Source organism: Manacus vitellinus, unplaced genomic scaffold, assembly GCF_001715985.3.
Source record: "Manacus vitellinus isolate BGI_N305 unplaced genomic scaffold, ASM171598v3 scaffold_15_pilon, whole genome shotgun sequence".
In the NCBI taxonomy this organism is placed as follows: Eukaryota; Metazoa; Chordata; class Aves; order Passeriformes; family Pipridae; genus Manacus; species Manacus vitellinus.
Window position 1 is genome coordinate 17,510,041 of NW_021939122.1, and position 23,004 is coordinate 17,533,044.

A 23,004-nucleotide genomic window follows, 5' to 3' on the forward strand; every position below is an offset into this window, starting at 1 on the left:
AATTGCAGTACATTGGAAAAGAAATAATAATATGCAAAGCAATATGATATTGGAATGGTGTAATAATGCATGAAATGGATTCTGGAAGTTTACCTGCAAATAGAGGGAAAATTACAATTTGTGGATAATAATGGATATCTAATCTAGGCTGGGCTTTTGGTAGATCAGAATCCTCTATTCCTTTACTTTTATTTACCAGATTGTGTTTACAGTTATTACTTTACCCCACTTATGGTCGGACCTGGGAATGAGGTGTGATAGCTCTGAAATCTTTCAAGATTGTACTCTTCATTGCTGCCAATTCTTCTTAAATTCAAAGTTTCTCTTGCTTTTCTCAATAGCCTATCTCAGTGGAAGATTAAATACAGTTTATCAAATCTCTAAGGTTCATGGAGAAGAAAGCAATGTGAAAAACAGATTCATACCAGAAAGAACGAATCAGATCTTGACTACTTGTCAAACTGATATGCTCTGTCCTGCTACTGTGCAGGAAACAATCACAATTGTTCTTACTGTCATAATTTCAATATTTGGAATAGCTAGTGAATAAAAATTACATATCTCTTTGAAGAAGGTTTCTTATTTTCTGACCAAATACTAGAACTCTCACATTCTTCATCAATATGACCATACTTCTCTCTCCTCTTATCTTGAAAGAGAAGACCTCTCCAGCTCCCCAGGCTGAGGGCACATTACACAGCAGTTAAAAGTTAACTTTATTAAAATGTGATTTCATTGTTTCTACAAACTAGTATCTGGGAACATTTTCTCTGTTGTCTTTTCAAAGGGAGGCAGTGAGTGGAAGCTGAGGCATCCAAACTCTAATTCTGTACGTACTGATTATTTAATTAAACTTTAGAAGTAAACATCACAATTTAATTGCCATATTTTCTTTCTCATGTCTTTTACTTAGCACTAAAAGAGGTAGATGCTAAAATATTTTAATTATATTTTACAGTTTTTATTAGCTTTTTCTTCCTAGCCTAGCATTTTCCAGTAATTGTTTAGAATTCAGCATCCATAGTGGTTTTTTCCTAATTAATATGTAGTTATACACAGAATGAAGTCCATTCAAAGTTTCCTCAGAATTATAATATACTGATCTATATCCAAACAAAGCATTGTGCTGAGGATTCAGAGTATTGATTGTCCTTTAGTATATATTCTGTGAAAAAAAGGAACTATATTAAGCTTCTGGTCCCAGTCTATTGTCAATTTGTGAAAGGACACTAAAAGTTGTAGTTGCCATTCTGTTCTTCATCTTCTGCTCTTTTGGACTGAGGGGAATTTAGGTCACACATGTATTTCCAGGATGCAGTGCTTAAGGAATAGAATAGTATCAAATAGCTGTAAACCTCATTTTGTTGTATTACGTTAAAATAATTTTAATGCTATCATATCTGATACCCTTTGGGAGGTTTAAAGTTAGAGATATTTTGGTAAAAATGAGAATATACAGTAAATCTCTTCAAAATGGTCTGCTGGCATTGCACAGATCTTGCACTGATATACCAGGGTCTCCAATTTTAGCCATGGTGCATTGCATTCCCTCACCTCACACTTTTATTGACATCATGTGTTACTCACTGATACTTTGGACACTGTTGTTATACTTTTATTGACATTGTAATAACTCCAACACTTCCAGTGACATTGTATTGATCCGTGGGTCCTTTAGGCACAGTGTAATGTCATTGAACTCTTCCAGACATTACTGCAAGTCTCCCATTCAGCTGCACAATAAGGCTACTGTTCATTAATGTCATCTGACTTGCATGATGGTGGTTTTGTACAGCTGGTGTTCTGCATTAATACTGATGTGGTCTGGTACATGGCAGTATTCCTGTGAGTGGTAATTCCAGTATGCTGTTTGGTTAACTTTTATTTTATATTTTGCATTTATTTGTAAGTAGTCATAGCAGCTCTTTCACTGGAGAGATTTAGTTTGCAGTTATAAGGCACTTTTTACCTGTTGTTCAGAAAATATAAAAAAACCCCGAGAGTATGCATACTGTACTTAGAATGGTTGCCTAATTTAGATACTTACAATACAACTGATAATATTTGGGCTATTTCCAGTTAGCAGCAATTTGCAACTGATTAAAATAAAATCCTGAAAACACTACAGAAGAGAATTGAATTTTGGAGTCTCTATCAGCCAGTCTATCTTTCTTAATGTTTTGCCAACAAAATGACAGTATCTTAACACCTTTAAAAAAAACTTTAATCAGCATAATATTGCTCCTGTTTCCTGCTGTCTGAGTAGGATTTTAGGCATTCTCAATAGCCTTTGTTTTACTGATTTAAACAATAACATTCATCAGTCTTTACCGCCTCAGGCCACCTTTCTGACATTAACAAGTCTCATCTTGTCATCCATTCTGTCGTGCTGTCTTTACAACAACTATTAAATGTCTTATTGTCAGTTTAAACTTAACAGAGAAGAAATCAAACTTGGTTCTTCCTTTGCCCACCTTCTCTCCTGGTATCACATCAACCACTACCTTGCCAATGATATTGACACTGTGTTGGTATCTTAATTCTAAATCTACCAAGCAATACCCACTCCCGCTGTGTCATGATATTCATGAGGTTAATCTTGTGCAAATTATCATATTTAACCCATGCTAGCCCTGATTTGCATCTTCATCTGTTTCCAATATGATTGCCATTTCCCTAGTTAGAAGTGATGAAATCCGTGTGAGCTCTTACAATGCAAGGTGAGGCTGGAGTCAGGCCACCCCTCAGTCTTCCTCCTCCCTCTTGGCAAGAATAAGAACAGTCTAAAGATCCTCTGCTGGAGGAGGGTAAGGGAATTCTGGAAGCCAGTGACCCTCTAGATCCCAAGAGGGGAACAGTCAAGCACAGCTATAGTGAAGTTTCCAGTGTCCCAGGGGAAGATAAAAGAGAAAGAATTCCTGAGATTCCCTTGTTAGCAGTTGCACAGAGCATATAGACTGTTAAGGGCAGAACAAGAAAACAGCAGAAACACCCTGTCCAGAGGGTCTGAGAATATTTGCTGTTTTGTAATACCACCATAATTTTTTTCAGTACCAGAATCATAAAAAATCAAAATAGCATCATAGATCAATAGATACTCATTGCTGAGCTTCTTGACCCTCAGTGCTCTCAGTGTTAAAATGTTTTTTATTCCTTCCATTTCTTTTTTCCAGACATCCAAGCCATTTTTCAGACATGGTTGCTTTTTACTTTTCAGTATATACCAAAAGCTAAATCATTTAGGCTATCTTCATATTTTAAGCCTCCTTTAGGCAAAATTTTTTTCTCTTCAAAATGTAAATCACTTTTGAAGAGTTCCTTCTACTGTGCTGCTGACAGTCATTCTAGTTAATCTATATGTTAAGTGAAAAGTAATACAAATGTTTTTTCTGTCCTCTTTGCATAATTTTCTGGGTATTTTTCTGTTCATTCAGAGCCCATGGGCTTTTTTTTCTTTTTAAACAGGGACAGATTATTTCTTTAGGCCTGCAAGATAAGGTAGGCACTGCTGTAAACTCTAATGTATGTCATGCTGAGTCTCTGGACAGCAGCATCTACTGTTCTACATCTGTTGAGTGAAGACGGATGTGTCATTGCCTACATAAGAACGAAGAACCAAATGCAGATTTACTTTATGATGATCATCCATTTGATATCTTTACAGTATTACTTGAATATCTTTTTTTTTTTTTTTTTTACAAATCAATGTTCTTTCATAATTAGTTCTGCAGAAAAGCACACAGTAAATCTTCCAATAATTTTCACATCAAGTTACTGCGTTTCCCCTAGAATTGTTACAGTTATTAGATTTTTCTCTGCTTCTGACAAGGTAAGATGATGTCAAGTTTTTTGAATTTCAAAAAAATCTAGGTTTGTTTCTCTAGCAAGTAATATTCTTTAGTAAGTAATATTTATGATACATTAAATAAGTTTTGAATTTCAGGCACTTTTGATATGTATGAAGCAAAGATCAGCCATTATTTTTCATTTATTTGAGTAAAAAAATTGGAAGCTGTGCATTGACACCAGCAGCTATCATTATACAAAGAATGGCTGTTGGAAATCCGAGTGACTTACCAAAACACATTAAAATCCTGTACTAGAAGTTTGTGGAGTTTAAGTAATTGAAGTATATATTAAGCTGTGTTGCTGGCTTCTTCTGCCAATAAAGGGACTTTTTAGCTTGGTTCACAAATAAAACCAGTTAAGGTGGGTTTGTTTTCTTGAATAATTTGAATAAACCGAAGTGAATAATTTTTGAAAATGCAATCTAAGCATACTTCATTATTTTGTGCAAAAAGAAACTATTTATATATTTCATCAGGATTGCACCTGCATTATATTGATGACATAATGTCTCATGTCAAGGAACAGACTCTTTCCAACTCTTTGGTACAGGTCATCAGATTGCCCCATGATATTCTCAGTTCCTAATTTTAGTCTCAGTATCAGAGCATAACTTCTCTCCTCTTGTAAAAAAGTAATAATTTATTTAAGATAATGATGCAATTGTCCCTAGAATGGTCAGCTTGTTTCCAGTGACCATAAAAGCAATATGTATTTATCAATAGGAACAATCAAAGACCATTATACTTTCATGTCTTGCTTACTTAAAAGTCATGCTAGAGCCTTGAGCTATATGCTGTAGCTCGAGAAGGACCAGAGGAGAGAGAATCTAGATGAGAACAATGTGAGCAATCAGACTTAGAAAATAGAACTACAACGAAAAGTCAAGAAAATTGGAGTAGACTATTGAAAGGAGTCAGAATAATAACTCCCAAATATGCAAAAGGTTGGTGGCAATCAGGAGGGCAACAATCTCTTTGGCGTACACTGCAGGCATCAAAGGTGTAATGGACTTAAATTGTAGTAGGGAAGGTTTAGGAAGGTATCAGGGAAAGCTTCTCATACTAAAGCTGAATCACTGAAAGCAATTGCCTGGGGAGGTGATGGAATTTCTTTTATTGGAAGCTTTTTAGAACAGTATGGACAAACATTTCTCAGGTACCATGTACCATAGCTGCATTAGCTACCTCCTTTCAGCTCTGTCTTTATTACTATTCTGATTGCTACCTAGTTCTTCCTTCTTCATATTCTCTGAAAACATTCCATTTCTGTTGTTTGAACACTTTAATTACCTTCATTGCAGTGTTAGTTTTCTGTTACTGAATATTTATGACCCTTCTTTTCACTTTTGCTGTTATATTCGTTGACTTATGTCCTCAGTTTTCTTGCAAGATCAGAAACTGTTAAGTCATCTCTGACCCCAGTCTCTCCCTGACTGTAGGCCTGCCAAACATGATCTCCATCCATTCTGGAATATCTTCAATATTCTTCTTGAAGTCTGTATTAATGATGTAATTATTTTTGTCTTAACCAGTGCATTACCATTTTTATAACCTTTCAAAATCCGTGCATCCTAGACTACTAGATCTCAGAAAATTGTAGTTAGATGATACACCTGACATGAGGAGAAGAATCTATATTGGATCACATTTTCTGCTTTTCTGTATTACTCAAAGATCATGTTAAATTTGCTGTCCACTGCCTCAAGAACTCCATTATCTTGTGCTTCACTTCGACCTTGATGGCTCACTGCCTTCTCTGCCCACTCCTTCAGTCCTGTTCATCTTGAAAACTTTCTCCTAAACTATTGAGTCACTGTATTTTAAATCCTACTTTCAAATAGTCTTTCCAATTGATTGATTCATCTTGGGTATTCTTTTGTGATACCATGTGCAAGGGATGTTATACCGTATTCAAAATTCACATTTGGTGGTTATTCCACTAGGGAAAAACATTTGCCCCAAAGCAGCATTGTTTGGTTTGCATTACCTCCTTCTTTATATGAACTGTTTTTCACGAAATAAGAATTTTAGATTTCATACTATTTCATTCCTCATTCAGTGGTTACTTACAACAGTGTAGCTCTGCCCAGTTAAGCATCTTTACATTTGCATGAGATTTTTGTTGCTTCTCTTTAAATTTATGTCTAGCAATGTGTGAATGTTCTGAGCCTGTGATTCAGAACAAATTCAGAAAAAACACGGAACAAATAACATAGCTGGTCATCCATATGGGTCACAGCTATGATTTTTTATGTGTTGTGTATACTAACTCAATGTAAAGTGTATCGATGTTCAATTCCTTGCACAGAATCACATTAACAGTATTTTAAGATTCCTAAGTAATATTTTTCTTCTCTGGCATATGGGTAATCTAAAAATAGTCTGAGAAATGTTGCCTGGAATAAGCTGCATGTTTTTTTCATATAGACCAATTTTGTGTGTGTGTTATTGCTAAGATATACACTAACACCTTAAAACCTGCTGATGTTTTGCATGAGTCCTTAACTTAAAGAAAGTATTTTAAAATTCTAGATCAGTTCTGGAATATATTCACTCTCTAAATTTGCAGGAAAAATATTTTCAATCCCTGTATTCTCTGGTTTGCTTGTTTATTTCTGTTGAGTCAATCTACCTTCATGGGCAAACAGACATTGTAAGAATACTTGAAACGTGATGTATAGGATATTTGTCTAGATGGAGTTTGATGTCCTAATATTTCATCCTAACAGGAGAGTAAAACCTTTGCTTATTAGCGTATGAGCAGTAGGATCTGTCTATTCACAATTAGTCTGGAAAACCTGATTTTGTTCAAGTTTTTTGATAAAATCAATCTTTCCAATTCACAAAATTTATTTGGCGCATGTATTGCATAATCAGATGACTACAGAAATTGTGTTGAATAAAATTGCCAAGAAATTTCGTGCTCAATTGGAACAATTAGTAGGAATTTTTGCTTGCCAGCTAAGTGTAGGTGTTTCAGTCATATTGGCATGCTGTGAATACAAGTATTAAATTGTTGAATGATGCAGAATTGCAAATTCAAAGTATCAAAATAATTATTCTGACTGTTTTCAAGCAGAAGTGTTTATATATGTCTGTTATAAATAATGACACTCTACCTTTAATAAATTCAATTTTTGAAAGTGTTATTTCATAAAGTAGATGGATACAACATTCAGTGAACACAAAAGCAAAATGTATGTATATAAGTATCTGTAGGATTGTCTTTGAACAAGGCTTGCTCATGGGAATCTTGCCTTTGGATAGCAAATCCATGACAAAGAGATATTTCCAGAACTATTTAAACTGAACATAACAAAGCATGGAAATAATTGTGCTATCTGTATAACTAAAAAGCACACAGATGGAATTTTTTCTTTGTTTAATTGACTGGACCTTTCTGTTAACCTGATTTGTGCATGCCATTCTCTGACTTGCTGCTCTTTCTAGTTACATATATTTTCTTAGCATTTTTCTTGGGTTTAGATCAGAAGGTTTTTTTCACCTTTAAAGTAGGACATTTCTCTCTTAAAAAGGAAAGGAGAAGAAGTAGATACAGAAAGTATAATATTTCATCAGCTATCTCCCATGTTTCCAGGTGGAAATGGGTACTGTAGAGTGCTGTTTGTATTTAGCCACTTGTAGTCCTTAGCCTTGCTTCAGAGACTTTACATTCATGCTGCTTTCTAGCTCTATAGTCAAGATCTACGTGCTAACAATACATATTGAAACTGCAGTAGACAGAAGTGCACTGCCTTTGCTTTTCTTCACAAAATTTGACAATCTGCATGTACCGTTAGGTAATCATATAGGTTATGCCGATTTTCAATGAAGTTTTATCATTCTATTGCATCTATCAAACTGAATTTGTGTCTAAAGTGAATATCAATTTACTTTGTAGAAGGCAATACCCCTGCCCAGGACAGCAGATGACTAAACCTTCGCCTAAACTTCGGGCAGCCGTCCAATTTCCTTTCTTTGCATGACTATTCAACCGAGCAGGCACTTTCCTACTTGTTAACAGACTAAGCTTTCAGAGTTATTAGCTAAACTTTACCTAAGTCCATGGAAAAGACTGAAATATTATCTCTGGTCAGGACTACAACGAAACTGATTTTGAAGATGGGAACCTTTTGCACAATAATATAGTGAGAGTAGCATTTGTCCATGAGGTGGGAAAGCGCTGAGCCTGAGGGGTACTATACCTGTATAGCCCCAGGCATTCTGTGGGAGCACGCTCTTAATTTTACACCTACAAGGATTAATCAGATGGTGAAAGCAGAACAGATTAGGGGGAGTCTGACTGCCTGGATTACCTGGCCAGTCCTCTAGAAGGGGGCAGATGTAAAATGTTCCCTGTGGGCAGGATCCAGAGCTGCAGAGTATTCTCTTTCCATCTCAGTGTCCAAGTTTGGTTTTGCCTGCTGTGCATTAGACATCGTGACTCTTGAATTTCTGTTTGTGTGGTGGTTCAATGTCAAGAAGGATAGAGCTTGTTCCTGTTTAGGTAGAGCATGTACCCCCACTGTTCTGCTGTCTCTCGCTTATGGGCCCTATTAAAAATTTGTCCACATGGTTCTTATAAGCTCTCTTAAAGATCTCTTGAGAGCCATCACTTCTCTGGGCTGAACAACCACAACTGTCTCAGCCTTTCCTCGTAGGATAGGTGTGCTGTCTCTCTTATAATTTTTGTGGCCCTTCAGAGGTCCCACTCTAACAGGTCCATGTACTTCCCGTGCTGAGGAAGACGAGAAGTCCTATTTCTTCCCCTGCACATTGTAAAAGACAGTTTCCAGATTTACACCAATTGTTCAGGAAGGTGTGGGAGTACTTACAGGCAGACTAGATCACTCTGGTGTGAGTAACTCAAATTTTAAAAGACGCCAGGAGGAGGCTGATTATGTAAGTTATGGGGCATGGATTCCATTCACTGACTTTAGCAAAGCAGAGGTAGAAACATTGTATAAGGTGTTATTTTCAGTAATTATCTCATGAATTTTCATAACAGAAAATAGCAAAATATTAGATTTTGAAAAGTGAGTAGGTTTAATCAGGATTTTAGGCCCAATTGTATGGTTCTTTAATGATCCTGAAAGGAACCTTCTCCTTGTACAATTTCTTTTGGAAATCAAAAGAGTATGAATGGCATACTGCAGTAAACTAGACACTGAAGTAAAGTAGAAGTTAAAAAGCCAGTAAGACTGCAGTGAAATTGGAAAGATCAGTAGGTTTGTATCAGGGCTATCTCCTTTAAAAATTGGGCAGTATTTTTGATATGTGATCTCTTCCAGCTATAAATGTAGTGTACTTTACAAATCTATTAGAGCTTACTATAACAAAGCCTGTAAAACATTATTGTTCATTAGTGTGGAGCAGTAAAGTTTTTAAGAGATACCTAAGAAATAAAACTTTCTCTTTTTTTGTCTTTGGTATATATATTCATCTTATTGGAATTTTATTGAAAGTAGAGTTTTGCCTTTCCAAATGCTATTCTTTGTACTATATCCTTGGCGAGATGACCTTTTTCTTATCTTTATTATCCAGCTTTCAGTAAGAAACTGGGAAGTTTATAGAGACACTTGCTGTCAGCTTCTTGTCTCAACTGTTTAGGCCTTTAAAAAAGATGTATAAGCAAGACAGAGTTAATAAATAAAATTATTCTTTTCTACAAACAACTTAATGGTTATTAAAGGAAAAGTCACTGGGCTATTAGAAAAGTAGGCCAGCAATCTATTTTATATTGAGAATATTTTCAAGTTATAGGAGTCAGAAGGAATCAAATACCCTTCTGAGCACATTTAAATATCATTTTATGAGCAGAAAAGAGCATTATCCAATGACTCACAAACATAATTTATGTTTTGCAACACCAAACACACAAGTGTAGGACACACTTTAAGATCAGCACTAAATATACCAAGAGTCACTGACATGACTTTGGCAATGAAATCCAGTGAGATCATCTCCTTCTGGGCATATGGATGCTGTAAAATGTGTCTTTCTTTTCTATTTATTTTTCATAAAAAATATATATTAAAAAAAGAGAAAATATTAGCATTTTGTTATTAAAAAAGTCAAAAAAACATAAAAAATAATCTCCAGAACTTACTGCCATGTACTTCTATGTACTTTCAGGGATCAGTCATGAATGTTATTTGAATTACATTCTACCATCACTCACTTGTTGAACTCAAGAAAGGTAGAGTTACACCAGGCCCAAATGCAGCACAACATATATTTGCCAATATACCATTAAAATGAGAGTAGTGAAATACCATACTTACTCTGATGGATTTGTTGAGAAACAATGGATGTATGGTTAAATGCAGAGTAATTGCAGAAATATATTTTTTAAAATGAGAAAATATTTTAGTTTTCACATTTCCCAATATAATTAAGTGATAGAAGTACTGCAATCTGAATATTAAATTTTCTTTTTCTCCAGAATAGTTACAGCCTTTGTTTCTATTCTATTAGGACACTTTATTGGACAATATTCAATGAAATGAGAGCAAAGTACAGTGTGTCTTCATCTAGCAACAGTTTATAACCAGTTTGCCACTATTTTGCAAAATAAATAGCTAAAGAAGTATTTAAATAAACTAACCCAGATGTCTGTCTTATTGGTGATTTTTATTCTATGAAAATGTAACGGCTCAAGGTGAAAAGGGAGTAAGAAAAGAACTGGAAGGGGTACTCAAACAGTACAGGGTCCAGAAGGAAAGCCATAATTAGGGTGGGGTAATACAAGAGCATAGTTTAATGCTTTGTGAGCAACAATTATCTGTACATTAAAATGCACAAAACATACACCCATGAAATGACACAAGACTGCTTCTATATCTCTCCCAACATGACCTCTTCGCTAGGTAACATGTTGATAAAATTTAAATGCAACCCAAACCATATTTTCTGAAGCCTTGATATAGTGCTAAAATGTGCGTGTGCACTTCATGTAGCCATTAATATTCACAACTGGAAATGGCATAAAACCAGTGCATTTAGTGTGTGATGTCATGCTTTGGGGTTTTTTGATGTATTCGTTTATGTTTGCATTTATATGAGAGAGGGCAAAGTCAGAGAAACCTGCATAGGATTTGGGGTAAAGGATAGGGAAGTTTGTGAAAGTATGAAGACCAGGTAATATTTCAGTAACATAAGTGACCTAATCCAAAGGACCTTACATCTCTTGTAATACTTGGAATTGGTTTTGTTCCGAAAAGTTCCATTGTGCAAGATGAGAAAAAAAAAAGAAAAAGAAAAAGAGAAAGGTTTGATTACAGACTTCAGGCAGTGTTTTAGATGTGCCGTCTCAGCCACTGAGTATCTTGAGGATAAGGTCTGAAACCCTGAATTTATATTCTTTAGAAAGCCAGCACAGGAAGCAAAGGGTATAGCCAATGTTTTTACAGCAATTGCTGTAATAGCCTTTGCTGCCGAGGTATACTGTGTTACTCTATTTCAGATACTTTTTCAAAAGGGCTTAAAAAGTCCAAATATATCATAAAACTGAAGTCACCCTAAGAGGTGAAAATAGTGCAATGAACTCATTATCTTCCAGAATGTGGGGCAACAATTTTAAATCAACTGGGAAAGGTAGAAAGCATTATTCAGAAATGCTACTTAATGAGAGCTGGGACTGAAAGAGGAATTCAAAAGCTTTTCTGTACAATGGGTTATAATTGATCATTGCTTGGTACATTTTCTGTGTAATTATAGGGTCTTCCATATGCTTCCCCCTCCTCACCTGTCTCGTCCATTTTTAACTAGCCAGCTTTTCTCTTGTATGCAAATCTTCTCCAAACACCGTTCTGTTCTAAGATTATGATCACTAGGTTTGTTACATGGTGAGCACTTCTGACAAACAAATGGAGCTATTCCTTAGCTGAGTATTTACAGAACTAGAGATCTCATCTTCCCATCAGCTGTTTTAGAGTCTTTACATTAATAGGACCAAGAAACTGATCCTTGTTTGGAGAGTCCATGTTAAGCTGAAATTCAATATTTTCACTTACTGAATTTGAATTAGGCGGTAAATCTAATCTTTCAAAAATAGCATTCATCATGCACAATGGAATCATAGATAATTTAGGTTGGAAGGAAGCTGCTGTAGTCATGCATCAGTCAAGGAGACTGGGGATGAGCCAAATCCCAGAGCAAAGTCAAGCCACCTTTGGTGAGATTGTTTAGGGCCCTGCTTGATGGTGTTTTGAATATTATTAAGGAATATAATTCTGCAAACTCACTGTTCCTGTTCAAATGTTTGACTTCTGTCACTGTGAAAAGCCTTTTCCTAATATTTCATCAGAATCTCCTTTCTTGAAACTTCTTTCTACTGCCCATTGTCTTATCCCTGCCAGAAAAGGATGGCATTATCAGAATCAGCAATAAGATCCCAACTTAGGCTTCTCCTTTTAACAGTGAACAAATCCTGTGCTGCCAGACTTTTCTTCTAATGCCTAGGCTACCTATAACTCGCAATAGAAGACTTCTTTGAGAGTCTTGCTGAAGTCAAGGTTAACACCATGCACTGCTGTCTTGCACTGAGCCTGTCATATCATTACCAAAATTAACTAGGTTAGTGAGGCAAACTTTGTCTTTCATAGCTCCATGATGACTATTCCTATTAAAATTCTTGTCCTTTGCCTGCTCAGACAGGGCTTTTAGGGGAATTTCCTTCATGGTCTTTCTGACAATGGTGGGAAGCAGGTTAAGTTGAGCAGTCTGAATTTTCCCAGATCTTCCTTCTTAAAGATATGTGTAACCTTTGCCTTTATATAGAGATCAGGAATATCAGGTGATCACCACAACTAGTCAAAGATGGTAGCATTTTCTCAATTAAATCAGTCATTTCCCAGTATCCCATCTGGTCCTGTGGAGTTGTCTAAATCCAATTGGCTTAAGTGGTTCCCCAACTCATTATCTCTCTCCTGTGGGTACTGTATGTTCTCTCTACTGACTCAACCAGATGTAAAACATTAGCAAAACCCAAAATCTATATTTCTCGGGATTTCAGGCTTTTTTGTATGTTTGGAAAAAACTTGGGTATAAAGTTCTTGCATCAACTAGAAAAGCTTTGATGTTAGTGTAATCAAAGAACTGCTGTAAAGTCACTTCCTTCAGTAGGTTCATGTAAGAGTGGTCAGTGTTTTTCTGCTGGTATTTCTTGGTAAGACATATTTTCTGAGCTTTTCTTCTTATGCCACCCCTACATTCCTTTCTTCTTTTCCTGACCTTATATTTTAGTAGTTGCAACATGTACCTCTGTACACTATGCCCAGTGTTTTTTAAAGGATATCTTTAGATTTTGGCAGTGCATGTGCAGTTACAAAACACCATTATGAGTTTGTGGCTCCTGTATGGTCAGATGAGTTTGGGCTGGGTTTTTAATGTTTTTTAGTCTAGAGGCTTTGTGATAAACTAGACATAGTTCACAGGGTACCAACCCAGGAAGGACTGCTGAAGATCCCACTCACAGGCCCTTACGTATCCTCAGCTGTGGCCAATTATAGAGCTGTAAAAGCTTAGAGCCCTATAAACACCATATTTGCAGGCTCTCCTGAGAAAGGCTGTTACCAGTTTTGCTGGTAGATGCTCCAGAAAGAACTTTGTGTGAACAGCAATAGTTTACCATGGAAAGCATCCTGGAAATGAGGTGAGCTGTGGGAGGAAAAGTTTCTTTTCTTTCTCTTTTTAATGCAGGATGCCTTGGCTGGAGTTCAATTTAAAGTTAAGGGGAACTATATCAAAGCTGCTTTCTATACTGTGCAAATTGGTAATACTGTTTTAAAGAGGAAACAAAAGAGAAAGTAGTGCTTTTAGTAAATGAGAAAAAATTTTTTTTTTTGTCTCTCTATGTCTGATTTTGTTTGCTTGGTTGTTTGTTTTTGGTTTTTTTTTGGTAACATGTGAATCATAGTTTTCTTATTTGTGTTTGCCAGCTGCACTGTAAGAGAGCCTACTGTTAAGAATCATCTCTTTTTAGGGCATGTGACTATTTTTTGCTGAAGCCTCTCTGGAATAGGCTAGCCATTCTTCTTTATTTTAATAAAGTTTTACTTAAATAGACAGTACCTCCTTTTTGGAATAGGTGTGTTCATTTGACTAATTAAAGAGTCTCAGCCCCATCACAAAGGCATCATCTTCTTTCAGTGATTTATTGACATATTTCAGTCCTTAAGAATGTAGACTGTGTATTTTAAGTCAACAGGTGTGTTAACAAATATAATCGATACATACAAACATCTGAATAACATAAACTGTATCTTAGTAATGGCTCTGGTTATCAACCAGGCATGATGGAATTGTGTACTCTTAGGTATTGTAAAGTCATTTGAAATACCTTTCTCCTAAGCATGATAGATCACTAAACCATATGAACAAAAGAGTCAGTGTGTTAAAAATAAGCTATAAGTGCTTTCACAACAGAGCTGGTTATAGAGCCTGAGCTCTTTTTTAGTAGTATCCTTCAAATCTGTCTTTTAACTGCCATCTCTTCTTTTTCATCTCTTTCAACAGATAAGCCATATTTAGTGACAATATTTGCTATGTGTTAACTTGTAGCTGTAGATAATGTAATGCATATCCTAATCTTCTGAACATATTCACGTGAAGTCCTGTCCTTTAGAAAATAGTCCATCTGACTTAAAAGAAAGTAGGCAGCTGCGGTTACGGATATGCATTAAATTCAGAAGGAACAATTTTATAGTAGGTTGCACTGTGATAGAATTTACAAACAGAACTACTTGTGTGATTATTGTATCTCTGTCTTGGGAGCAAACTCTTGAGTATATGATATAAAATAGCTTTTGAAATAGAAAAGTGGTTATCTTGGAAAGTGAATCTACAGAGTTGTATACAAAAATATTAAGGAAAAGTAATGATTTAAGGTACAAATTGAGAAACTGTCCTTTGTCTATGACCTGAAGTTACTAATGCAAACACCGATGTGCTTCTATAGATATTTTAATCTGCAATGAATGTGAAAATGAATCTATTTAGTTTTAGTATTGACACCCTTTTCCTTAGTTGGAAATGTCAGTTAAGACAGTGTATTAATAATTATGAGGTACATAGTGAATCTTCTAAAATTTGTATTCAGAAATTCACTGTCACTAATTTAAAGCAATCATAAGCAACTTGAAGTCAATGTGACACGAGAAATGATACTCAAATGTCTCATCTCTAATGAATGACAGTAATTAGCCATATTTCAAGCAAAAGATAATATATCACAGATAAGGAAGTTCATATTTCATAAAGTGCCCATTATCAGAGATGTAGGGCCAAATGAACTCTTATGTTACGCTCCTATATAAGCTCTTCTGTCACAGAATATAGTATGAAAATGATGCTTGTAAAGTAAGTTTTAAGATGGAGGAAACTTCTGAAAATTGATTGCTTTAGTGAACCTTCAGCAGTAGTATTTATAAGGACTAATGGAATATTCATGGAATTAAAGAAAGCCTATGCATCCTTGTTGACTCGTCTTCCCCACTGCTAATAATGGCAGTTTGGTTCACCTCTGGTTGTTTTCTCAGTGATTCAGACAGTACCAGCTTTGTCTTTTTAAAAGGGCTACAAATGAAACCATTGTTCTCAAGTATCTAAAAGTTCTTTGCTGCTTATAAAGCCTTGTATGTATCACTGACCTTGTGATATGTGGGCCTTGGAAATGATCTATGAAATGGGAATGAGGCTTCCCACACTGGGTGGAGACCCAGATCTTTCCCTTCCAAAGTTACAGTGGTCTGAGGTTCATTATCAAATAGCTGATTAATACCAGAAGGTAAATTATCTCAGTCTCTAAAACCAGTGGATATGTGGAGTATCTTGTGAATAAAATTGATTCAATTTACCCGCTATAAATAAAAGGGTGGAGAGTTGTAATTAAGAGCTGTGACCTGCAATAAGTGTGATCACAAAATGTATGTAACGCAGGTGAGTGAGAAAGATGTTGCATTTTGGAGGGGGATAGGTCATAGGAAGGCTGTGGAGAAGCTATTGTTACAGTCCTGGGAACCTGCACACAGGTAGGTACAGTATGGATGCAGTCCATTGCTACAAAGGGACATCAGCTTGAAATATGTGAACAGAAACCAGTTTATGCTGCTTTGTGCAGGAGTGAGGCATCCTCTCTGATGTTAAAAGACAGAATGTAGGCATATTATAAGAAAACCATGGTGCAATCCTGTTTAATTTCTTGTGTGAAAAGGTAACTCTCAGTTTATGACTCTGTGTTCAATTTCTAGAAACTCTAGATTAAAACACAGAATTACTGCATACATGGCTATGTTCAGTAGCATCTTAGTGAAAACAGTCAGTTGTGCCTATGATTTTTGAATGTGACTCTTTAACAATTGTTTTCTAGGAATCTCACACTTGAATAGAGTAAAGGGAGAACAATATCAATATTTCTAGCGTTCTGAAATCTCTTAAAATTCATTAGACTTTGTTACTAACTTTGAGGAGAAAACCCAAGTAACTTCTTTTTTTTTTTTAGTAAAGTATTTTTCAATCTCTTTGCATAAAGATAAACTGTATAGTCCTTTTCAGGATTAAAGATTTTGTATTAAAATAAATGCATGAAATTTAGTAGTTTCCTCATAAATTGCCATACTGTTTAAACAGGTGTATTTGAGAAGACGTAACTTCTCTTCAGCAGTACTTGCAATGGAGTCATAGGTATTTCTACATGTGATGGATTCAGATTAAGAGTAGTGATTTCAAAGGAATAAAAGGTATTCTTTGTAGCAGAACAAATATTCCTGTTGTATGAACATGACCTGAAGTCTCCCATTGCTGTGTTTGCACGTTCAGAGAAAATTAACACTTATATTTCATGTTTCATTCCTTATAATGTGAAGCTGAGTTACTACTGTGCTAATAGTGTGGCTCCAAAGTTTCTGAAATGCTGGCAATGCTCCAGATTATCTTAAGTGTCACAACTAACAAGATGAATTTACTCCAGTATTATCTAAGAGTCATTTTAATAAGTTGAGTTAGTGTTTGGGGTACAGAGTCAGGCTTCCTGAAATGTGAATGTCCTTTTGCTGATTTATAATTTTGCATTATTTAAGTAGCAAAATCTGAGCAATGCAGATGAGAACCCTTGAAGGAAAGCAAATATTATAGTATTTCAATAACCTTGTAGCTATTTGAAACAGTCTATTAGTAAATGGTGCTTATTTTCATGTTTAAATTTAGAAATACTTCTTATATATTAGTAGATATCCATCCCACTCTACACGCAGAAAAACTGACAGAGAAAAATTGGAAGCAAGCCCAGGTTTTTTTGTTCCCCGTCTAGTGACCTACTCATAAATAGATTTATATTGGTCCTTTCCATCTTCAGTCTAGATATGGCTTTCAGCATAACAGAGGTCATAAAATATAACCCAGTAATTACTACAGGTTTTCCTAAAAATACAAGGCTTAACTAGAACTCATTCAGAAATATGTTGTCAATTTAAAAACACAGAATGAAATGTTGGGATAAATTTCTCCCAGAAGATTTTGCTATTGTAGTACCTATTGCTGTAGTAATCCATTTTTAGATGCTTGACTCAGAACTGAATCCAGAGCCGTGTGTGGAGCAAAGCCAACAGGGAATACTGAAAAGGGATGCCTCTTCAAAAGTACCTAAAACAGGCTGCAGAAATCTACTTCTGTCAAGTCAGGATTTACATCTAAAAATGGTCTCCTGAAGTTAGGTGCTTGTGCTTCTGCTCTCAAAGAACAGATAGAGGGTTGCTGTGTTTGTACTTTGTACAGTAGTTCATTGCCTCAAACAGTCACTGAAAATAGAGGAGATGGGTGTTCCAGGCCATCATCAGCCAGCAGTCAGAGAATGATTTCTATGACCTGAATGTAAGACTGTGGGCTGCTCTCGTCATTTGGTGTCATAGCTGTGGCTCTGCTATTGTAGAGAAAAGGTTTCTTGATCTCAACAAATTTGGTGCAAAAATGACCCCATGACCTCAGCTGCTGTCCTGGGAGACAGAAAATGGGGATGGCTTTTCTAATCTCTGCACTGAGTGATGTCCAAGCCTTTAATCCAGTTGTACTGTTGTAATGTGTAGTTCACAAATTGCCCTTCAAGTTAGAATAAAAAATTTTGTCTCTCGCCCTAGAAATATAATAAAAATAGGTTACAAAATTTTACTTTGTTTAGGTGTAATTAGTCCTGAAATTTTCACTGTTCTATAAGAAACTTTAGCAGAAGAATGTTTACTTCTGTATTCATGCACGTATTTATGTAAGACATAAACACTGAAGCCATTAACTCTGTTTAGACTGCAATAAATTTTGCATGTGTAAAAGTTTCTTGGTGTATCAACAGGAATTTATTTGGTTTTGGACTTAGGTGTCAGTAAAAAGCAGTTATTTGCTGGTTTGTTTTTATTTTTTTGAGGGGGTGGGTGGCTGGGAGAAACAAGTATCAATAGTTTTCTCATTTCTAGACAATTCTCATTTCTAGACTACTTCAGTAACAACTGAACTTTTGGATATGGATCTGGAGTCTTCCAATGGTTAATCCTTTTCACCTAGTTTTATGAATCTGTTAAAAATAATGCATCAACTTGAGCTGTGATAAATTTAAGAGCCACTTAAGGTTGTTTTGTCTTTGTCTATTAAAGTGGTCTCAGAGTCTTGTACTTTTATCAGTACTTGTAGATTTTGATTTATAGTCTTTTAGAAGTTGTTCAGTAAAGCAAATAGAGCTGTCATCACTGCAAAGCATGTTTCCCAGACCACAATTTGTTCTGGAACTCTTCGCTGAATGCAGTGTAGTTCTCCATTTTTTGTCTCCCTTGTGTGGACTAGGACTGGTGCCAAAGGATGAAATCTGAGAGTTGATCAGAAACTGGTGTGGTTTTGTTAATGCTTCATGCTTGGTAGGGTTCTGGTAAAAAATAAACGTAATCTTAAAAATGCTGTATGAAAACATCCCTGCACTCCCTTTCCCAGTTCCCCCTTAAGGATGAATGGCATCCTCTCTTTAGGTAGGACCTTGCATTCAGCTGTGATGAATTGTGATGCATATATCTTCCTTAAAGTTGTCTTGCTACACAGTACCCATCAATGGTAAATAACAATTTCGTATAGATCAATGTTATTTATAATCTGAAAGCTCTATTAGAAAGACTTTATTCCCGCGTAATGATTAAAGTAATGGCTTGTATGGACTCAGGTATCAGTTATTATAGGATGCCAATAGAATTACTAGTTGGTACTTCATCATAAATACAATTTATTATAACCTGCCTGTATTTTAATGTATACTATTAGTTGGATCAGTCAATTCTGGTGCTGAACTGAAAGTAAGGTCTGCTCATGGGTTTTCGGTCATGTGCTGATGTCTTGCAACCTTGGAATACAACCTTTTTTTGTTCTGATGTAATTTCAAATTCTTGTAGTTCTAGTTTTGTGGGAATTTAACTAATGAAGCATGACCATGTTTCTTTACAGAAAATTTCTTCCAAAAAATTTCAAAACTGAAGCATTAAGTGGTTTTTTCTAAGTTCACTACATACTAAGGGATGGGGAGTGTATTTTAAGTCTACTAAACTATTATCTTGATTTAGTGAATATAGATAATCTTCCTTTAATGTTTTAAGTGTGGTTATAATAAATATATAAACTCCTAATTTATCCTCCCTCCTAAAAGGAAAATGTCAAGTGCCCTATTTCCCCTTGCCTTTCAGCAATCAAACACTTGCTGACAGGTGGGATTTGATTCCTGACAGCATACCTATAATGTGTGAGGTGTTGGCTCAGGTAATGATTTAAATTAGAAGTTCCCATCTCTGATCACCTCCTCATTTGTGTTAGTGTAGCTGTGGATCCGTACAGCAAAACACTGAAACAATTTTGTTCAGGAGTAACCCTCCAAGAAAAAGGATTATTTCTTTTCTTACCAAAGGCTCCTTGAACATGGTCAAAATAACTCTGACAGGCTTTTTGAATTGAAGTTTTAGAGGTTTCAGTTGTATGTCTGCAAAGTTAAAGTGATAAGGCACACCTGTCCTGCAATGGTCTGCTTCTGAAATGGGCTGCTGTAATCTGTCCTTGCTCTGCTGTACACTGACAGCAGTGTAGGGTGCTCCAAAGCAGTCATGGAAAGAACAGAGTGGCTCCCTGAAACTGGTTATCCTAAGCTGTTCCTGGAACACTAAGAGCAAGACTATCTCAGAAAATCTATTTAATGTTCTTGGGGAAGGAAATGTGAGTCTTGGAGAAACAAAGAATTTTGAGTTGAGGTAAAATGTTCTGGTATTAGTCTGACTTGAAGCTAAGGCTAAAATACTTCCTCACTTAGGAAGAAGTTTTGAGTGGCATGTAATAAATAGTGATGCTAGTGTAGTGCTGGTTATCTGCTGTTAAATTTTTAACTAGGTTGGCCAACATCTATGTTCAGCCTGCAGCATCTTCCCAGTGGAAGCTCAGTCTGTTAGCTCTAGGATAGGCTTAGTCAATGAATTCCTTTTTGCTAACAGATATGATTTATGAAAGCTCCCATAAGGAGAAAAGTCATGAGGCAAAACCCAGACACCCTTTCATGCTGTAAAAAAGAAGATAGGAAGTAAAAGTCTGACCTATTTTTTTGAGGTGACATTTCAAAGCCTTTGCTGTTGGATTTTCTTTTTTTAATTATTATTATAACAATTCATGTTACTAAAGTTGAAAAGGCTTTCAAAACCTTTTAGTTTATTGCTGCTTGTTTTCAACTATGGTTGATCTTACTTGAAGTCACAGATTACAGGAGAGTATTAATGCTATAGTTATTTTGAAATATAAAGCAACTAACGAGTATCCTACATACTAGCGTGAGGTAGCTGCAGTAAATCAATGGAACTGGCAGTAACCTTTATGCTCACTAGTATTTGACAAGCGTGAGTACAATTTGGAGTACTCTGTCAGATACCTGTTGCAAGTGTACTGGAACATTGATTGGTTTCAATGTCTTGTTTGCAAAGTAAAGAAAAAAGGCTGATAGTATATTGATTTCCAGAAAATGTAAACTGCTGCAAGAACATATATGTACAGTTGTAGGCATGGACTGACACAGTTCCTAGATGTAAAGCTTTATGCAAATTAATAAACTCAAATAATTATGCCATCTTAATTTGATTTCATAATGGAACTGCATATTTTGACTTGGGCATTGCTAACTGAAGTTCAGTGACTGTTGGAAATCTGGAAAGGGGGAGGTCTTTCCATAAGAGTATTAAATTGTTTCTAGCTGACTGCTTCCTCGGAGCCTTTAAGAAACTGATGTTTTGCATAATTTTTCAAAGGCTCCAAGTAGACTGGTTTTTTTCTTAACTTTCCTTGCTCTCAATTGCCATCAAGTAACCTAAAAGACTTCAGAAATAGGATGGAGAAAGCATAGGATGAATTGAACCCCTCACTTGCCCCAAACAAGAGGAACTTTTTGTCCATTCACTCTGCTGTGAACCTTCTCTGCATTTTCTTCTTCAGCATCTGGACATCAAATTGTCCAGATATGCTGAAATTAAGTGTATTAAATGCCCCCACATATATCTGCTAACATGCATGACCTAAGTGAACCCATAAAGTGTTTTGGCTGAGTCAGCCAGAAGCAACTTTGGACACTGCATCCATCCTAGTGTTATTGAAAGCACAGACTCAAGTCTAAAACTGCAGCAGTAGGCAAGCACTTGTGATGAAACTTGCTGCCAGTGGGAGGAATGGTGGTGTCAGGATGTTGAATACAATTGCTAAATATTTTCTAAGTAATCAATGACAAAACTGAGTTACAGTCTGCTTTAAATTATTTACAGAAGAATTTAAATTTGCAGACTTAGTACAACAAGCTGCTGCTTTTAACAACACTTAAGTTCTTGAAAATTCAATGCTAAAATGAGTTATTACAAGTGAGTTAGCTGTCTGAAATTAAATTAGGTGATAAACAATTCATTTCTCTGTGGTACATTGGCATTCATGACAACTAGTTCTAGTATGTACCTGAACCCATTATTTTTGGCACTTCATAAAGTGGCAATTGATAGCAATTTGTATTGACAGACTCTTATTGAATATAATTCTCAACATAAACTAGCTAATCAATTAATTAATCATAGTGTTACTCAAGTTTGTTTTTATGTTGCTCCATCATTCAGAAAATTAACTGTTAACATTGCTTACAATTAATATAACTTAAACATTTTAGTTTTCATTGGCTGAATTACCAAGCTTAGACTAATTAAGCATTAAAGCTTTCTGAATTACTAGCAAAACTGAAAATTATGTATGCTAAATTGAAAAACACACAACAAAACCCGATTTTATAATACATATCATTTTGCAGTATTTCAAAACAGAATGTTTAGTCTTACATTTCCTCTTAAAAGCTGCTTGAGTGCATGTGGAAAGTCCTAGCTGCTTCTGAAGAGACTTGAGGGAGTGATCATCAGCAGTATTATGATAAAAAGCACCATCAAATCATGTTTTCTAAGGCTATCTAATAAATATTTGCATCTTCCCTGGCATTTAAATAAGGCTTTCTTAAAATTCAGAATTGCAAAGGAGTGACTCTGTCCTCCTGGCAGGTCATTGTGGACAGATGCTCTAAGTACAAGACTGAAGTGGCTGTGCAGAGAATGCCAAGATTCATCAGTCTGGGTCAAAAAGGCTTCCTTGGAGAGCAAGGGTCTGCTTGTCTGCCTCTGACTGCAGGAACAGAGCCTACCTTAAGTACTTTGATTTGTGTTGACAAAAAATTTAGTTACATAATATTAAAACCTAAAATTCCATTAAATGAACTCTTGTCTCAGTAAACATGAGTCCTGGCCCAGAGCCCTACTTTGCCCATGTAAACGCAGCATTTCTCTGGCAAATTAGGAGAATGACCTTGATCATCTTTATTTGAATAAATTGTGGGAATGCTGGATGTAGAATATACAAAATGCCAAGTAATCTGTTATATACTGGCAAACTTGTTTGCCAACTCATATACTCAGGAAAATATTTTGAAGTGCATATTTAGATTATATTTTACTTGTACATTGAAAAACTTGTCTTTCATTTTCTAGCGCAACTTGGTAGAATAAAACCAGCTAGTCATTCTGTGTCTTGGATTTTGTTTGCCAAGTGATAGTTTTCATAGAATAAGGATAAATTAACCTTCCAT

The 23,004-nt window shown here is 35.7% G+C and overlaps 1 protein-coding gene across 5 annotated transcripts in view; it reads left to right on the forward strand.

Annotated features, from left to right (window-relative positions):
• Nucleotides 1–23,004, forward strand: part of ATRNL1 (attractin like 1) — a 464,278-nt gene that overhangs the window by 344,663 nt on the left and 96,611 nt on the right. The window lies entirely within an intron of this gene.